Source organism: Epinephelus lanceolatus, chromosome 16 (genome assembly GCF_041903045.1).
Source record: "Epinephelus lanceolatus isolate andai-2023 chromosome 16, ASM4190304v1, whole genome shotgun sequence".
Classification (NCBI taxonomy): Eukaryota; Metazoa; Chordata; class Actinopteri; order Perciformes; family Serranidae; genus Epinephelus; species Epinephelus lanceolatus.
Genome location: NC_135749.1, coordinates 35209555 through 35227887, shown reverse-complemented (window position 1 = coordinate 35227887; position 18333 = coordinate 35209555). Strand labels below are relative to the sequence as shown.

At 41.5% G+C, this 18333-nt stretch overlaps 2 long non-coding RNA genes across 2 annotated transcripts; one reads left to right on the top strand and one right to left on the bottom strand.

Annotated features, from left to right (window-relative positions):
* The first annotated feature begins 311 nt into the window (after nucleotides 1–311).
* On the top strand, nucleotides 312–1169 carry LOC144467415 (uncharacterized). The gene is made up of 3 exons (XR_013493633.1): nucleotides 312–399; nucleotides 892–947; nucleotides 1040–1169. It is a non-coding gene; the product is annotated as an uncharacterized LOC144467415 (long non-coding RNA).
* Nucleotides 1170–8456: 7287 nt separating this feature from the next.
* Nucleotides 8457–18153, bottom strand: LOC144467369 (uncharacterized). The gene is made up of 5 exons (XR_013493612.1): nucleotides 18037–18153; nucleotides 15406–15498; nucleotides 15062–15116; nucleotides 12525–12614; nucleotides 8457–9197 (listed from the first exon to the last, which is right to left on the bottom strand). It is a non-coding gene; the product is annotated as an uncharacterized LOC144467369 (long non-coding RNA).
* Between the last annotated feature and the right edge of the window lie 180 nt (nucleotides 18154–18333).

Here is an 18333-nt window from a genome sequence, read left to right as displayed (position 1 = left end):
TTGAAAAAACAACCCATGACGAAAAAGGTTAAGAATAACGTCATCAGTTTCCGCTCTATGAAATTCTAAATCTAATGTCATATCTTAAAAGAATGTCACTCAACAGGTTTCCTTACCCCGTAAACGTAAGAACCAAAAAGGACAAATGATAAAGCTGTTAAAGGGGGGCCACACCCTACACTGAAGAGAAACAAATTACTCACACAAAAACATTACTAATAAAAATAATTTACGTCTTTCTTTACAACCTGATGTCATCTCACCTGCCTTGTGTGGATATAAAAGCTGTGGTCTGTTCAGTGGACGACATCAAACAGCAAAGAGCAAAGGATACTGAGCAGGTGGAATCAAGAGAGCATCGCTACTTCAGTGAAGACAACTCAACAACTGAAATAATCTGTAAGTGCTTTTACAGTCAACTCTTTTTCAATCAATACAAGTTGTGTTTCCTGTATTTCTCCAATGATATTGTAATTGCTTTGTTGTATGTTGGTGTTTGACTGATGGTTTTAACTCAGAAGTTGAATGGATGCACAACAAAGCCAGTTTTATTCCAGAAACAGTGTAAATGTTTACTGTAACACAATGACAATACTAAACTGTAGATACCAACATCTATTACTCTGAAAAAATCAATCATTGTAGTAGTTTGCATTTAAGTTTAACAAACTATTATTGTCACAGAGATGCAGTGGATATGTTATAAAACAACACATGCCATAAGTGACAATACATTTAGGTAATTCAGCAATTAACAATAATGCCTTTAAATATTAGTTAGTTGCAGTTAAAATACAGATTTTAGTTAATACATGTCTAAAAATGAACACTGTACACTTGTTGTAATTTAACAGATTTTAACAAAAATATATTTTCATATTTAATGAACAGCAAAGCACCTTCCATGATGTTCATGAAGATCTGTGTCATTCTTCTTCTGTGTGCTGGTAAGTTATACATTTAAGATAAAAATCCTGAAAAAAATATTCTGAAATGTTATAGTGAGCCATACTGATCCTTTAATGACATTGCTCGACAGCCTCAGGCAACACACAAACAACCACAGCTGCCGTAGCAACAACCACAGCTGCTGCAGGAACAACTACAGCTGCCGCAGGAACAACTATAGCTGTCGCAGGAACAACCACAGCTGCCCCAGGAACAACCACAGCTGCACCAGCAACAACCACAGCTGCCGCAGCAACAACCACAGCTGCTGCAACAACCACAGCTGCTGCTGCAACAACCACAGCTGCCCCAGCAACAACCACAGCTGCTGCAGCAACAACCACAGCTGCCGCAGGAACAACTACAGCTGCCCCAGGAACAACCACAGGTGCACCAGCAACAACCACAGCTGCCCCAGCAACAACCACAGCTGCCCCAGGAACAACCACAGCTGCTGCAACAACCACAGCTGCTGCTGCAACAACCACAGCTGCCCCAGCAACAACCACAGCTGCTGCAGCAACAACCACAGCTGCCGCAGGAACAACCACAGCTACCACAGGAACAACTACAGCTGCCGCAGGAACAACCACAGCTGCCGCAGGAACAACTACAGCTGCCCCAGGAACAACCACAGCTGCCCCAGGAACAACCACAGCTGCACCAGCAACAACCACAGCTGCCGCAGCAACAACCACAGCTGCTGCAACAACCACAGCTGCTGCTGCAACCACAGCTGCTGCTGCAACAACCACAGCTGCCCCAGCAACAACCACAGCTGCTGCTGCAACAACCACAGCTGCCCCAGCAACAACCACAGCTGCTGCTGCAACAACCACAGCTGCACCAGCAACAACCACAGCTGCCGCAGCAACAACCACAGCTGCCCCAGTAACAACCACAGCTGCTGCAACAACCACAGCTGCTGCTGCAACAACCACAGCTGCCCCAGCAACAACCACAGCTGCTGCTGCAACAACCACAGGTGCCCCAGCAACAACCACAGCTGCTGCAGCAACAACCACAGCTGCCGCAGGAACAACTACAGCTGCCCCAGGAACAACCACAGCTGCACCAGCAACAACCACAGCTGCCCCAGCAACAACCACAGCTGCTGCTGCAACAACCACAGCTGCCCCAGCAACAACCACAGCTGCTGCAGCAACAACCACAGCTGCTGCTGCAACAACCACAGCTGCCCCAGCAACAACCACAGCTGCCCCAGCAACAACCACAGCTGCTGCTGCAACAACCACAGCTGCCCCAGCAACAACCACAGCTGCCCCAGCAACAACCACGGCTGCTGCTGCAACAACCACAGCTGCCGCAACAACCACAGCTGCCGCAACAACCACAGCTGCCCCAGCAACAACCACAGCTGGCCCAGCAACAACCACAGCTGCCGCAACAACCGCAGCTGCCGCAGCAACAACCACAGCTGCCCCAGCAACAACCACAGCTGCCCCAGCAACAACCACAGCTGCCGCAACAACCGCAGCTGCCGCAGCAACAACCACAGCTGCTGCAGGAACAACCACAGCTGCCGCAGCAACAACAACAGCTGCTGCAGGAACAACCACAGCTGCTGCAGCAACGGCAGCAGGAGCAACCACAGTTGTTGCAGCAACCGCAGCAGGAACAACCACAGCTGCTGCAGGAACAACCACAGCTGCCCCAGCAACAACCACAGCTGCCCCAGCAACAACCACAGCTGCTGCAGGAACAACCACAGCTGCCCCAGCAACAACCACAGCTGCTGCAGGAGCAACCACAGCTGCTGCAGCAACGGCAGCAGGAGCAACCACAGTTGCTGCAGCAACCGCAGCAGGAGCAACTACAGCGCCACCAGCAGCAGCACCAGAGCCAACAACTGCTGCCTCCTCTGCAGTTGTTAACAAAACAAGTTTCCTCTTCGTCATTGCAGTTGTTACAGCACTAATCTGGAATTAATAACCTGATTTGAACAAAGGACAAAATACCATATTTAGACAGTATTCATACTATGTATTTATAATGGAGAGACTGAAGGATTTCACTTAATTTATTGTCATTATTTATCATGTACCTGTGACTTCATATTATTTATCTGAAATTATACTATGCTGTAACTGACTTGTGTTCCTTACACACGGAGAACTCATTTTATGATGACAGATGTTATGTCATGCTGGCAAACCTGATATTTATTCTCTTGTCATGAGACAATACATACAACTTTTAGTAACTAATGTTAACATTGACACAGAGCCACATGAGCCATACAGTAGGTAGAAACAACCACATGATCAGCTCCAACATCATATATAATCAGAAATACTGAATATCCAGAATTCAGGTTTTTTTTTGTATGTATTGGTTTGCATAACACTGTAAGGATTCCACTTGATGGAAACACTGTGCTGCATGCTGTGGTGACTGCTCTGTTGTCTGTATTTGGATATGCATGTTAATATGCCATATAAAGTATTTAAAGTATTGAAGTGTGAAATGCAAAGAACCACAATGTATTTTTTGCACACTAACATACATTCAAATAATTGAATTAATCATTATAGGAAAAGCAAGCTACAAATGAAGTTTATTTATTGATATCATGCTACAGTTATGAACAGTTTGGCAATTTTCTTGAACTGCTGCTCTTGACTCTGTTACATGATAAATAAATTTGAAAAAAAAAAACAACTTTATTTTTGCCTCACCTTTCTTAGCACCATTACTAATTGTGTCCGTGATTATAACTTGATGTAGTTTCAAGCGCAGAATGACTGACGATGTTTCATAATGACTTTGGTTTAACTCTAACTTTTCCTCTGGTTTGACCATGACGTTGACATTTTTGTTGTCATTATGAAGTATGTCTTCAACTATTGGATTAATTGCCATGAAATGTGGTGCACATGTTGACATTCTCAGCACTGTGCACAGATATATTGGGAGTTAGGTGCTCAAGTGAAAAGAAAGGGCACCATCACATAATCATTGATAAAAATCAAGTTGGACACAGTAGCACATATTCAGCTTACTTACATATTTGTCAATACCCATACACTCATGCAAATGTGTAATGCAGATTTCTACAAAATTATCAATTCACACAAAGATAATGGTCTTCAGCACTAAATATATTTATCACAACAATGTCAACAACAACCACAAAAAAATAGTGCCATATTGTGTATGCTTTAGTTGTTCATAAAATAAATTTACATTTAAAAAAACAACAACAAAAACCTTCACACAGAACTGATGTTTCAATAAGCCCCGCCCCTTTGTGATGGTTCAACAAGCTGTTTGAGTAAGCATGGAGCCCACACTGTTACTAACTGCACTCCCTGAAGAAATATTATCATCTTTTTGGAAAAATGAAATAGTGATTCCAGAGAGAAGCAGACAGAGGGGTCTGCAAAATGTGTTTGAAGGATATATCCAGGATGTCAAACTGACTGAGCAACAACAACAGGTTAAAGACAATGAATATGAAAGGAAACTTAACTGATAATGAACCAGCTGTGTGGCATCACAGTGTGTGCAGATGAACAGTGTCTGGCTTCGCCCCTGTGCTGCTGCCAGCACCCGGACCTCCACCGCTGGATGGGCAGGGATCTCTAGGGGAAGTTAAACAAGGTTCATCTGCGCACAATGGGATGACACACAGCTGGTTAAATATCAGCAAAGTTTCCCTGCTTCCCTTCACTGGTTCCTGTACAGCAGGGTAGGGCTTTTTTTACTGTTCTAATGATTAAAAAGCAAAAGCAGCATATTCAGTATCCTCAGCGGCTAGAGTCAATGGAGCATAGCTGTGTTGTTGTCGGACCCTGGTCTGAGCTGGCACGATGCTACTTTATGATTGGCCAGTCTGTGTCCGGGGGCAGGACATAGCTAAGGGTCAATTGAAAAAGGCCGTTACCTTAACAAACTAGAATTACAGACTCGCAGTTATATGCCTCTCTGAACCCCTCAAGTTGCATTCCATTTTACAGCTTCACACACACATCTTTCCCCCAACAACAAAGAAGATCTAAACAATCAGCACAGTTTCAAGGTGGGCACCCAAGATTAGTGCCATCAATTTAGTATCTGACTGAATGTCTCCACCTCTGTTTCTGAGTTATGGCATTAAATAACGGCCAGAAAAGGGTTCACTGATGTCACAGTAAAGTTGACCTTTTGGATATACAATGTGATCACTTCATCATTTTATTCTTTTTTGACATTTGTGTAAATTTTGTCATAATTAGCATATGAATTCTTGAGTTTTGTGAGTGTCAGAGTGAACTTAACCTTAAACCTTTGACCACCAAAATGTAATCAGTTCATCCTTGAGTCCAAGTGAACGTTTGTGCCAAATTTGAAGAAATTCCCTCAAGGCGTTCTGAGATATCACGTTCACAAGGATGGGATGCAAACCTGAAAACACAATGCCTTCGGCCATGGCTAGTGCCTGCACAGAGGTTTAATAAATTAATAAACAAACCAATCTAGCCTCCAAACTACAGACTTCAGTTGCAACATTTAGACTAAGTGCGTTCTGCTCCCCTCTCCTCTCCACACATCATAGACTTTCCCTGCACCCCCTCAAGCTGTTTTTTTAAATCCAGCTGAGGTGCAGCTGCTTTGCAGTGGTGGACAGTAACTTAGTACATTTACTGAAGTGCTGTATTTAAGTACAGTTGTTAGGTACTTTAATTGAATATTTCCATTTTACACTACTTAGTACTTCGACTCCAGTACATCTCAGAGGCAAATATTGTACTTTTTACTCTACTATGTTTGTTTGATTACTGAAGTTACTTTACAGATTCTATTCAGAGAAGGGGGAGAGTTACTGCCTTAAGCGAGGGAGTTCAAGTATCTCAGGGTCTTGTTCATGAGTGAGGATAGAATGGAGCGTGAGATGGATCGGCGGTTTGGTGCGGCTTCTGCAGTGATGCAGGCCGGCGCCGCTCCGTCGTGGTGAAGAGGGAGCTGAGCCAGAAGGTGAAGCTTTCAGTTTTCTGATTTATCTCATCCCAACCCTCATCTATGGTCATGAGTTCTGGGTAGTGACCCAAAGAATGTGATAGTGGATACTACCGGCTGAAATGAGTTTCCTCAGAAGGGCTGGGCTCAGCCTTAGAGATAGGGTGAGAAGCTCGGACATCTGGAGGGAGCTCGGAATAGAGCCGCTGCTGCTTCGCGTTGACAGGGGTCAGTTGAGGTGGTTCAGGCATCTGATCAGGATGCCTCCTGGGTGCCTCCCGCTGTAGGTGTTCCAGGCACGTCCCACTGGTAGGAGTCCACAGGGTAGACCCAGAACACGCTGGAGGGATTACATATCTCATCTGGCCTGGGAATGCCTTGGGGTCCTCCAGGAGGATCTGGAAAGCATTGCTGGGGAGCAAGATGTCTGGAGTGCTTTGCTCAGCCTGCTGCACACATGACCCAGCCCCGGATAAGCGGATGAAAATGGATGGATGATATACACAGAAGAAAACACACTTATTCCATGTCTGCCAGTATATCTCTCTAAATGCTACATGCTGGACCTTTAAATGAACATGGATGAGTAAGTGCTACTAAAAAAGTAGAGAACTGATTTTCAACACTTCCATTACAAACACAAACTCCATCTGCTGATAAAGAAGTTGTGATTTGGTTGAAATGTCGAGAGCAGCTCCTATATGGACTTTGAGGTGTTTTTCAAATTAAAAATGTTGCTCTCGACAATAAATTGTACCTGGTTGCATGACTGACAGCTCATCTTTTAGTGACTCTGGTTGCTTAGCAACAACAACACCAAAGCAGACCCGGCTGTTCTGCCCCGCATAGGTGTCATTGAGTGTAACTACGGGTGTGGCCTTGGTGGTTCTCCATGTTCAGAGTCACTGGTGCTTCTCCTTCAGTCTCAATGAATAACATCATGTGACTCAGCTCTGTGGCATCTCTTTTGTCTTATGTCATTTTTTTGTTGGTGCATTTATTGTTTTTATTCTTTATTGTGTTATTTCTGTTTATATTCTACTCATTTGTAGCAGCAAATACGTTTGAAACAACATAATAGCCACAGAATTACATTTTTTCATGAAGATAATAAAGGAATGCCTGATAGTGAATGTTTCTACAAAGTTGCATTTTTTTATACTGAATGTTGCTTTTTCTATTGAATGTGTTTGAACTGTGTTGAAGAAAAAGAAGAAGCTGAGTTAGCGAAATGCAGTAACAGGACATGAGTGTTAGCAAAGGAAAGAGAGAGAGAGAGAGAGAGAGAGAGAAGGAGAGAAGGTGCTCGGTGTATTATAGGAGGTCCCCTGGCAGATTAGGCCTAAGTCAGCAAAACTAGTGGCTGGTACAAGGCAAGCCTGAGCCAGCCCTAACTATAAGCTTCATCAAAAAGGAAAGTCTTAAGTCTAGTCTTAAATGTGGAGATGGTGTCTGCCTCCCGGACCGCAACTGGAAGATGATTCCACACAAAATGCTGCACCCTGCTTTCGTCCCCCCAGCCCGCAACATAAATGTTTACTGTTGCCATGGCAGCAGATGCTGTTTCAGTAGCTAACGTTAGCTTAGCGTAATCTACATATTAACAATGAACAATACAACTACAATATTACATTTCTAAACAAAAAGAGCTACCAACACCAACAGCTGTTCTATCAAAGACCTTAACCAGGGTGTTGCCAATTGTCATATCTTACAACAGTTAACGTAACCTCACTGAAACAATGTAACCTAACTAAACATGGTGCGGTCAGCACAGACATTACAACTACATTAGTAAGAGTACACTAATAATAAGATGTGAAGTGCTTTGTGACTTTAATCCTACTCGAAAGAATAAATGAAAAATATAAAGGATGAGCTGGCTGATAACTGCCAAGTGAAGAAGCAGCCAAGCCACCACGCCTTTCACACTCAAACAGAAATGTATACAAAAGTGTGTGCCAGATACCTAGAACAAATAAACACACGCTAATACTCACTGTATGACATTAACAGAAAACAATGAATGCACGTTATTTATCAGTGATTATTATTAAAAAAACAACAACAAAAAACAGCACTGAAAAAAATTTGGAGTGTTATTTACTTTACCTAGGAAAGTTTTTGCACTTAGAAATTGTAAGTAAATTCTACAAGGGTGAATATCAAGTAAACTTTACTTGCGGATGTAAGTTTCTTTTACTAGCAAACCTCAGGTAATTTACTGATGATTATTAATATGGTCATTGAATTTTACTCTCTCCTTCTTTGTAAGTTTTACTTAGACTCTTGACTGCACCAAACTGAAAAATCTCACCTAAAACCAATGGCTTTTCAAGGTAATTTTAAAATACCCTTTCTAACTTTTATTTATGGACAATATTTAAGTAACATTTACACAACATTTTACATTATTTTTCTGCAGTTTAAATTGCCTAAATTTATTCTTAATGTGTTTGTTTATTGAAACAATGACTTTAAAAAAATGAGGCAACTGTTTAATTTAACAACACCTTTATTTTTCTTAAGTAAAAAACCATGTTCACAACTAAACCTTAAAAGGTGTTTCCAATAAAACATTTTTTTTTTTAGAAAAGTCAAAATCTGCATCATGAGTAATATCCTACAAAAAGCAGAGCATCTTGACACTAAAAAGTGCAATATTTCAACCCTTGCTCTTTTCATACCCACACTCACATCCATGATCCATTGAAAATGGTCCCACAACCCACCAGTTGAGAACCTCTGGTTTAACTTGAAAATGCTAATCTAACTTCTTTTCTTTTGTACCCAAAACCTAGCCACTCTACATGGCTGCATGTTTAATACAGTGCAACAAGTTGGAATAAAAATTACATCATTAAAACGAGAGAAAAAGAAGAAAATAGACAAATAGCCACATAAACAACTGTACCGTTTTTTTCTTTTAGTGCCCTCTTTGAAAGGACAACTCTTGGGTCAAACATGTGCACTCAAGCTATAAGCTTGGTTCGCAGAGACAGGATTTTCGGGGACAGCTTAAGGACATCAAGCTCAAGAAGAAGCTTTTGAAAAACTTCAAAAGTGTACTTCACTTTTGGTGGGTAACTCAGGTTCATGGCATAAATGATGCCCATGAGCAGGAGACAGGCCTTTGCAACACTTCCACAGTTGTCAAGTACCACAGTCCCTTCAACAACAATTGACACATCAGCGTCGGATGCACCTTCATCTTCTTCACTTGTGTGGAAGACACAGATCCTCAGGACTTGCTCAGCCTGGTCCTCTTGAGCTGCCTCTCTGTTGATATCCTGTAAAATATATGTGAATCCATGTTCAGGTGCATAGTACAACATTATTTTTTATTCAAGTTATAGACTAGTGTCAAAAATATCAATATTTCAATACCTATCAATCCTAAACATTTGAAATCATTTCACTAAGTTTAGAAATTGAGTCTTTGAATCATACAAAAATGAGGAGACTGCCAACTGAGGAGGAAAGGGGGTAGCAGGGAACTAGAGAGTGCATCCTATATGATGATGATGATGATGATGATGATGATGTTGTTGTTGTTATTTGTCTCTTTTGTGTATGCATTTGTGTTGTTAGGGTCTGGAAACATATAAGCTTTGCTTATTCCAACCCCTTTTCAAACTGCTGTAGTACTGTGTACTGTCTGCTGCGGAATTTGGTGTCTTGTGTAACTCAGTTTGAAATAAATTTTTCTGATTCTGAAAATATTCTTGTTCCACAGTACCGATAACAGCTGAAGTTTGCACTCGTTATTACACGCACAAACAACCTGCAGTAAATCAGGCCTTATGGACCTTATGCAGAACTCTAGTGATTCCTGAACTTTATTTCCTGTCTCTCATTATTGGAAACACTGAATAATACAGATGCATGTAGCATGCAGAGATGAGAGGACAGAGGAGAAGAGAGAAAATGGGAGAGGAGAAGAGAGTAGAGGAGAAGAGAGAAACAAGGAGAGGAGAGCAGAGGAGAGTGTAGTGTAATGTACTGATTTACTGAAGACATATACTGTACCTTTTAGCTGACCTTTAAAAGATATGTGTTGAAGCAATATAATCTGTGCAACTGACAAATTACACACTGGTTTAATATTTCATGTATTCTTATGACACACACACACACTTATTGAGCACTTAAGCATTGTGGTGGAGAAGTACCTAGGACTCACTGTGAATCATTTCTAAAAATAGCATGAGGATGGGTTCAGAAAACACTAGTGGAAAATTACGGGAATTACAGCTTGTCCTGAGAATGACCCTAGAGGGGGAAGGACTAAAAAGTGCTGAGTCAGCAGAAATATGACACCATTATGGTGGAGAAAAAGTGACTCAGCAGAGGTGGGATATCGTTACGATCAGAGCCAAGTGGGAAGGATTAAGGGAAAGAAATGACTCAGCAGAAATTCTACGATAAAAGAGCGAGCGCAAACAAAGAAATTCCAGCCTTGCTCCGGAGCTTGGCTCATTTGGGTTGTGATGTGTTTGTTGCCTGCGAGCACTTTAAACTCAGTTGCATCTGATTCTACGTGTCTCCAGTGATTTTTTTTTACCTCTGAGTATTTGAGTTTTTGATATCTAATGGAAGATAAAGAAAGTCCGTTTGAGAGGAAAAGAGCGAGGTCGCGAGCTAACTGGCCCGCCTCAGGACCTTGACTTTTTTGCTTCTACAAGAGATGAGGACAGAGAAGAGAGAAAATGGGAAAGGAGAGCAGAGAAGAGAGAAACAAGGAGAGGAGAGCAGAGGATAGATGAGAGGACAGAGGAGAAGAGAGAAAATGGGAGAGCAGAGCAGAGAAGAGAGAATCAAGGAGAGGAGAGTGGAAGAAAGAGGAGGGGAGAGGAAAGAAGAGGAGAAAGGAGAGGGGAGGAGAGAGAAAAGAGCCCAGGAAAAGGGAGGAGAGAGGAGAAAAGAGAAGCGAGGAATTTCACTCCGTTTTTCATGTCAGGAATATGATTTAATTCATTGACATTTTAGATTTATTTATTATGAGATACTGAGTTAATTTAGAGACTTCTAGGAATGCATTCCCACTCATGCACTTTGTAATAGGCCATATAGTTTAATTACATCTATGAAAATATCTTTTTTGTCATCTCCAACTGAAAGAACCACCAGAATGCACTTACAATAAAGACTACTAAGTGAAAGGATGCATTTTGCTTCTTTTATTTAGTTGTTATAAAAAGGCAATGATCAGCCTTAGGTATCCAATACTTATCTTAATTCTGTCAATTTTCATTTTTTTGCTTTTCAAGCATTAAACAAAATTTCATCAAGCAGGGCTTGACGCTAACTTTTTTCCCAAGGAGCACATGTGCTTCTAAGTTGAAAGAGTAAGGAGCGCACAAAGAACTTTAGGGCACAATGTAAATTGATCAAATAATGTGTTTTCCGTAATAAACGTAATGCAAATAGACATTTACAAGCAAAATTATTTAATGAATTTGTATACAAAATGTACAGAAAGGTAAAATCATCAAGTTTTGAAAAAGTATTGCAATTTAATTTTGTCTTTAATGTTATCTTATATATATAATCTTTGCAATATGATTATCTTATATAATGTTATTACTATCCTAAAACATTCTCCAGGTCCTCTGAAACTCTGCAGGACTTATTTCCACCCTGCCCAGCAGTGGTACCGTGGCGAACGGTCCCTAACTGCAGGGAGAACGGAGCAGGCCTCCCCAGAGGTCCGCCGCTTTTCCCGTCTCCTCCACACTTTGACTTATTTCCACGCTGCCGACAGTGGGACTTATATTCACTGTGCTGACAATGGCTTGGAAAATCGCCCATAACGCCAGGGCCTGCCCTGCCTGCGAAGCGCAGCGCACCGAAATTCTCCCGCGAGCCAAAGCACTTCCGTTCACATCAGACGCGCATTTCTCCACGCTGGTCGACAAGCGGTTCTGCTCCCAGCTGTTGTCTCCGTCACATTTGGGGCTGTTTTTCCATCATGGGTAACTACCCAGCTTGACACATTCGTTCGCGGCTCGCGTGGAAAATAGACCAGACGCTGAAATGATCGCTGCAGAGCTGGCGGCAGAGCTGCGCGGCGCGGCCGGTGTGGATGACACAATCGGTTAACATGGGCGCCGAAAGGAAACTGGCTTCACTTCTTGGCGCTTCGAGGGTATTCGCGGCACTTCCACGGGCGGTGTGGTTCTTAACCGTGTCACACAGGGAAGAGGGAAGAGGGAAGGCAGCTGGAGTTCCTCCAACATTTGCGGTTAGATAGATTAGTTATTTTTTTATTGACAAAAATATAGGCTGCTTCGGCTGATTTTTTTATGCACACGTGCCCCTAAATATTTTTTACAGTTCGCACACACCTATTTTTAGTCGCAAATGCGAGTGAAACGCTCGCACTGTCGAGCCCTGTCAAGCAATATAGTCTTTTTATTTTATTTTATCATTCATCATGGAAAATATTAAAAAAAATAAATAAATTGTTCAAAGGGGCCAATAAAGGCTCCATTTTCAAAAAATTTAATTTTCTTTCAATTATTTGATGGTTCAAGCAAGTTGTATTTAAAGGGGAAGTGAATAAGCAATATAATGTACTCAAGTGAACTTTGTGATCTGAAAATGTTTGAATTTACCTTGTAGTCCTTGATGAGTTCCCCTGAAGACTCCCCCAGGAATTCAATCAGGGCGCGAATAATAGCCTCCCGTCTCGCTTCAACGTGTCGCTGTTTTAACAGACAGAAGATACTTGTGTAGGAAGTACCATATGAATTCACTAATCTATACATGTTGTCAAAAGAAGCAACATCAACATTCATACAAAACTATGATATCCTGGATCTGCATTGGTTGGTCTTCTGAGGGCTTTACTCTTAACTGCTGTAGGTTAATCCAGTTCAGAGTAACTGTATGCATTTGAAACTTTGCCTCAGCCTTTCCCAAACTATGGGTCGGGATCCAAAGTGGGTCGCCAACCGATTTTGCTTGGGTTGCCAGTTAGCAGAGTGAAATGTCAATTTTGTGAATTTATTTTCCACACTAAAATAGAAAGCATGATTTTTCACTGTCTGTTCAGAACAGACAGTCTGCTTTTCAAAATCATTAGCATCTGCCACGCAGGCTCATCTTCAGCTACTTTCAAACCTATCATCAGAGGCAGCAGACGTAGCAGGCACCAATTTTCACGAGCATTGCCTCCCACCGATTTACGGTTTGAAAAGTTGCCGGGGACAAGATGAGGGTGATTTGTCTTATCAGTCCACTTGTAAGGGAACTGATGGACGACATCATTTAGTTCAATGAGAGAAAAATACTTCTTCTTGATGAAGACATCAAAAAACAACGCCAATTCCAATGGAATGATGCCTTCAAGAAGGTCATGTAAGACATCTGGAGGGTATCTAGATGTAACATGAAAGTGCTCAAGCTTTTCAGACAGTGCACATTGTTTTTTCACACCATAGCACGGGGAATTATTCAGACTGGACAAAACAGTCTGAACATGTACCGCATGTTGCTCCTCAGTTCTCTGTTGAAAAGAACCGGATCTCACCTCTCTTGACCGACACTCAGACCGCTCGGCAAGACAAAAACGGCAAGCATAAGAACCAGAAAAGCTTTCAACAAAGCCAGCAACTGAGTGAGCTCCTAGGTTGTCTGCTACCACACACGTAACAGTTCCTTTGACAACTTTTCCCAGACCTGGAACAAATAAGCCATCTCTTTCTAAAGTCCTCAGATCCGTTAGCAATGGCTCTAACACTTTCTGGTATCCAAATGTCTTGGATACCAGAAAGTGTTAGAGCCATTGTTAACACTTTCTGGTATCCAAATGTCTTGGTGTCCACTGCCTTACACAAAACTGCTAAATTAATGGATGTTAATGCTGATTGAGACTGTGCTGGAATGTTTCCCAAGATCCAATACACAGCTGTGACTTTGTGCTTTTTCCTTGAAGTTCCCAAAGGATTGCACACCTCAAAGTCATCAATGTACAGGATAAGACTAAGCCTGTCCTCTTCAGAGAAAAAATCATTCTTCTGGAAGTGGGATCCATCATGAAAAGATTGGTACTGTAAGGCTCTTGCTGAATTTCTATCAGTATCCAATAGTTTTTCTTGATTGCGTTTGTTGTTCAGAACCTGTGATAGAGATTGCAATATTGGCACATACTGGAATGTTTTGCCCTCTTTTTCATCGAGTATATACTCTTTTGGTTCAACAACTGAAAAATGTTCCTTCATGAATTCTCTTCTCTTGTAGGATGTTGAAAAAGGGCCATCGCTTGCCAAAGCTGAGCTTATTGGGTGTGCCTCGCTGAGAATTTTAACCAAATCAGACATTACAGCTGTGGCCAACTCACAGCTATGGGTCCTTAGAGTAGACTCGATCAACTCTCTGATAACAGGAACTGATGCTGTGCATGATATGAATTGAAGCTCATCCACAATTTCATCAATGCACTTGTTTGACACATTAAAGGTGGTCTCTAGCTTAAGAAAAAGGCTGCCAAACTTCTCCTTTATGATCCGAGATAGATCCTTGTCTTCCTCAATCAAAGGTTGAGGATCCTCCTCCTCAGTGTCAAATAATGGCTCATGCTGAGCAACAACTGGATCTGAGTATTTTTTTAAGACTTCATCTTTAAAGTCTTCAAGGCCATGTGGAGAGTGTTTCCTATGTCTGTGCGAGGCAAAGGTGGAATATATGTTTGAGCTGAAGGTGCAGTTTTTGAATACACAGGCAACTACTTCAAATCTCCTCAAATGGCTTCCAAGATGTTCAAAATATTGCTTCTCTGAATCAAAACAAGCGGAACTGCACAGGACACAACTAAAAGATAGAATCTCTTTTGATGTCACTGCCTCGGGGTGCTGCCTGGATAAATGAATATTAAGGGCATTGAACGTTTTAAATGAACAAGGGCATTCCTTATAAAGGCAAGGCACTGTCTGGCCACGGCTAACCATTCCATGTCTTAGTCTGTAGTGTTTCAACAGTTCTGTCTGTGTGTCAGCCTCGAATCTACATGTTTTACACGACCATTTCATCTTTTTTGAATCTGTAAAATACAGACAGAAATAAATCAAACCTCATCTGAACTAGATTTTCATATCAGTATAAACGTCAACTTAAAACTAAGAATGAGAGGTACCTAGGGTTTTGGATTTACCTTACATTAGCCGTTCAAATCAAATAGTGTAGCAGGAGAACTTTCCCGGTGGAGACTGTAAAATACAAAGAAATATAATCATTAATGCATCATGCTTAAAGTTACTTTAATGCCAGGGATAATGTAGAAACAGCATTTTTTGGGCTATATTCATATCACTAGAACAGATATAACATCAGATTGTCCTTTCAAATTTTGTACATTTTATGCGGCACAACACATAACTTCACAATCCAAAATATATTGTGCTTCATTTTAATTTGGAATAGTATGTATGTTCTGTGATGATGGTAAACCTCTTACAACTTATGAAGTGCAAAGCACTACACAATATTTTTCTTTACCTGAATAGCCAGAAGGCTTTGCTTGTGACACAGCTTGCTGTAGTTGCTGCTTGAGAGGGCACTGTGTCAACTGCAGAAAGTTGTTGCTTTGGGCTTAAGGACAAAAACACAAAGAAAAAATAATACATTTAAACTACAGAATACTACAAGAAATAATACTTTAAAACTACAGAATCATATAACCAAAATACACTGTACCGCTGTCAGACCAATGTATTTTTGTATTCTGTATTTAATTAGCCAATTTATACTTTAAACTGTATACGACTGTAAACTGTACGAACCTCCCACAGTTGTAAACCGGCGAAATATCCACAAAACACAAATCCACACACTTGGAACTACGTCCTGATACAGAAACTTTATGGCTAACATCGTTTCAAAAACTGCGTTTAACTGCTAATATAAAGGGCTTCATACCCTTCTGACCAAGTATTGTTTCAACCATTCACTTTAGCTTTTTTTATAACTTCACCAGAGTCTACAGGAGAAAGCTAACGCTGTTGTTTTTTTACCGTCCGTTTCCAAAGTTTGTAACCGGAAATTCCTCTCCCCGTTGTAAACAAGTACGGGGCGCCGAAGTGGACAAAAGCCATGCGCGAGAGACAACAACAATCAACAGCCCGAATCCGACCAGACCCGAGCCAATAGAGTAAATAAACATAATTTTGCAGTCCGACATCTTCACCGGGTCGGGCTTTTCCTACTTTACTTCAGTGCTTCATCCTCTGAACACCACAAGCTGGTGGGAGTAACACACAACATACTGTAAGAACACTACAAGCTGGCGAGAGTAACACACAACATGCTGTAAGAACACTATAAGATGGCAAGAGTAACACAACATGCTGTAAGAACACTACAAGATGGCGAGAGTAACACACAACATGCTGTAAGAACACTACCCCTGCGTTCCAAATCGCATACTTCTACTATATACTTTTAGTATGTACTGCAGCTGCCCTTAAAAAGTATGTAGTGTAGTATGCAGTGTGCATGCAGTATGCATACTATTGGGACACACTACATCCGCCATCACATCGCTCCCTGAACTCCGACCCTCTTGCTCACTTCCGCCGCCATCCGTAGCGCCACATTTGAATATTTTATGTTGTTGTACTTCGGAGATGCAGCAAAGTTGTTTCTAATAAACAGTCCCAAGCCTATTATTAGTGACCTGTCTATTGAACTAGTCACCAGTGGGCATATTAACCCCTTCACACACAGCTCTCTGTTGCTGGCAGATGTTTGTTGTTAAATATATTTACAGCTGTGCAGCTGCTGGCACTATATTCTGTCTGCACGTGAGGCAGCCTTACATTCACATTACTTTTATTTGTTGTGTAACATACCTGCACATTCTTACTACATTACTTAATATGTGTTTGACTTTTACTATTCATATATTTACTAGTCTATACTGCTCATACCTGGCCCATAGTGTATTCATATTTAGTCATATGCATTCATTATTTATACCACACTTACACCACTGCCTGTACTGGTAGAATCTTCTATATTGTAGTCATAGTTGAACCCTAACATTGATTATACTATAATCACAATAAAGTTGAATGTTGTAACCGTGTTCTTGCAAAACTGTATGATATGTGACAGTATATAATCAGATCATTGCAGTCCTAATATGTAGTGTCTTAGTATCTCAAATTAAATAAACCATGTATGAAAGGAAGTGTGGGCGTTGGTTGTACACGCAGCTCAGTGTGACCTAACTTCCGCTCCGCAAAGGATTGTGGGTCAGAATGGCCAAAGAAGCATGCTGACATGCATACTGCGAAATGTGACCGGATGTAGTAGAACATCCTGGTACTTTTGGCATACTGCATCTGACATACTATGTATTGGGACACACTAATTCTTTTTCTGGCATACTAAATAGTATGGTAGTATGGGTATTGGAACGCAGGGTACATGATGGCGAGAGTAACACACAACATGCTGTAAGAACACCACAAGATGGCGAGAGTAACACACAACATGCTGTAAGAACACCACAAGATGGCGAGAGTGACACACAACATGCTGTAAGAACACTACAAGATGGCGAGAGTAACACACGACATGCTGTAAGAACACCACAAGATGGCGAGGGTAACACAACATGCTGTAAGAACACCACAAGATGGTGAGAGTAACGTTAGCGTAACGTTAACACACAACATGCTGTAAGAACACTACAAGATGGCGAGAGTAACACACAACATGCTGTAAGAACACTACAAGATGGTGAGAGTAACACAACATGCTGTAAGAACACCACAAGATGGTGAGAGTAACGTTAGCGTAACGTTAACACACAACATGCTGTAAGAAAGGTCCTGCCCCTCTCAATTTAAATATACTGTCAAATTATAATTATGGTCACTGTTTGTCTGACCATACGCTGTGTTACTGACTCTGAATCTTGCTAGTATAACGTTAGCTTTCTAGCTTATAGCTGAGCCAGATGCTCAAGTTTGTCAGTGGACTGCGGGAAAGCGGTGAGGTCTGGCGGAGGCTGCTGTGAAGCTCTCGGCCTCTCCAAGCCGACCTAGAAACGCTGCGGATATTTGAAATGTTTTTTCTCCTCTTTTCACCGCTTCTATGCAGGAAAAACCCTGAATGACTTACCTTCAAGATGATTTAGCCGCTCCTGCCCATAGATATATATACATAGATGCCGCACCCTGGCTTGTGGGATGCGTCAATACTGCTGCCATCTTGCCTAGGTGCTCTGACCGGTTCAGACCCATGTCAGACTCAGCAAAAATGCCACATTTTTGGTCTGCATTTGGGTGTATGAACGAAAGAAGTGTTAAAACCAAGCAGAAGGGAATAACATTCCACAGGTAAGAAGTTGTTTTACAATATTTTACTGTTACGAACATGTTTAATGAGATATATATCTCAAAAAGTGATCCTTCTTTT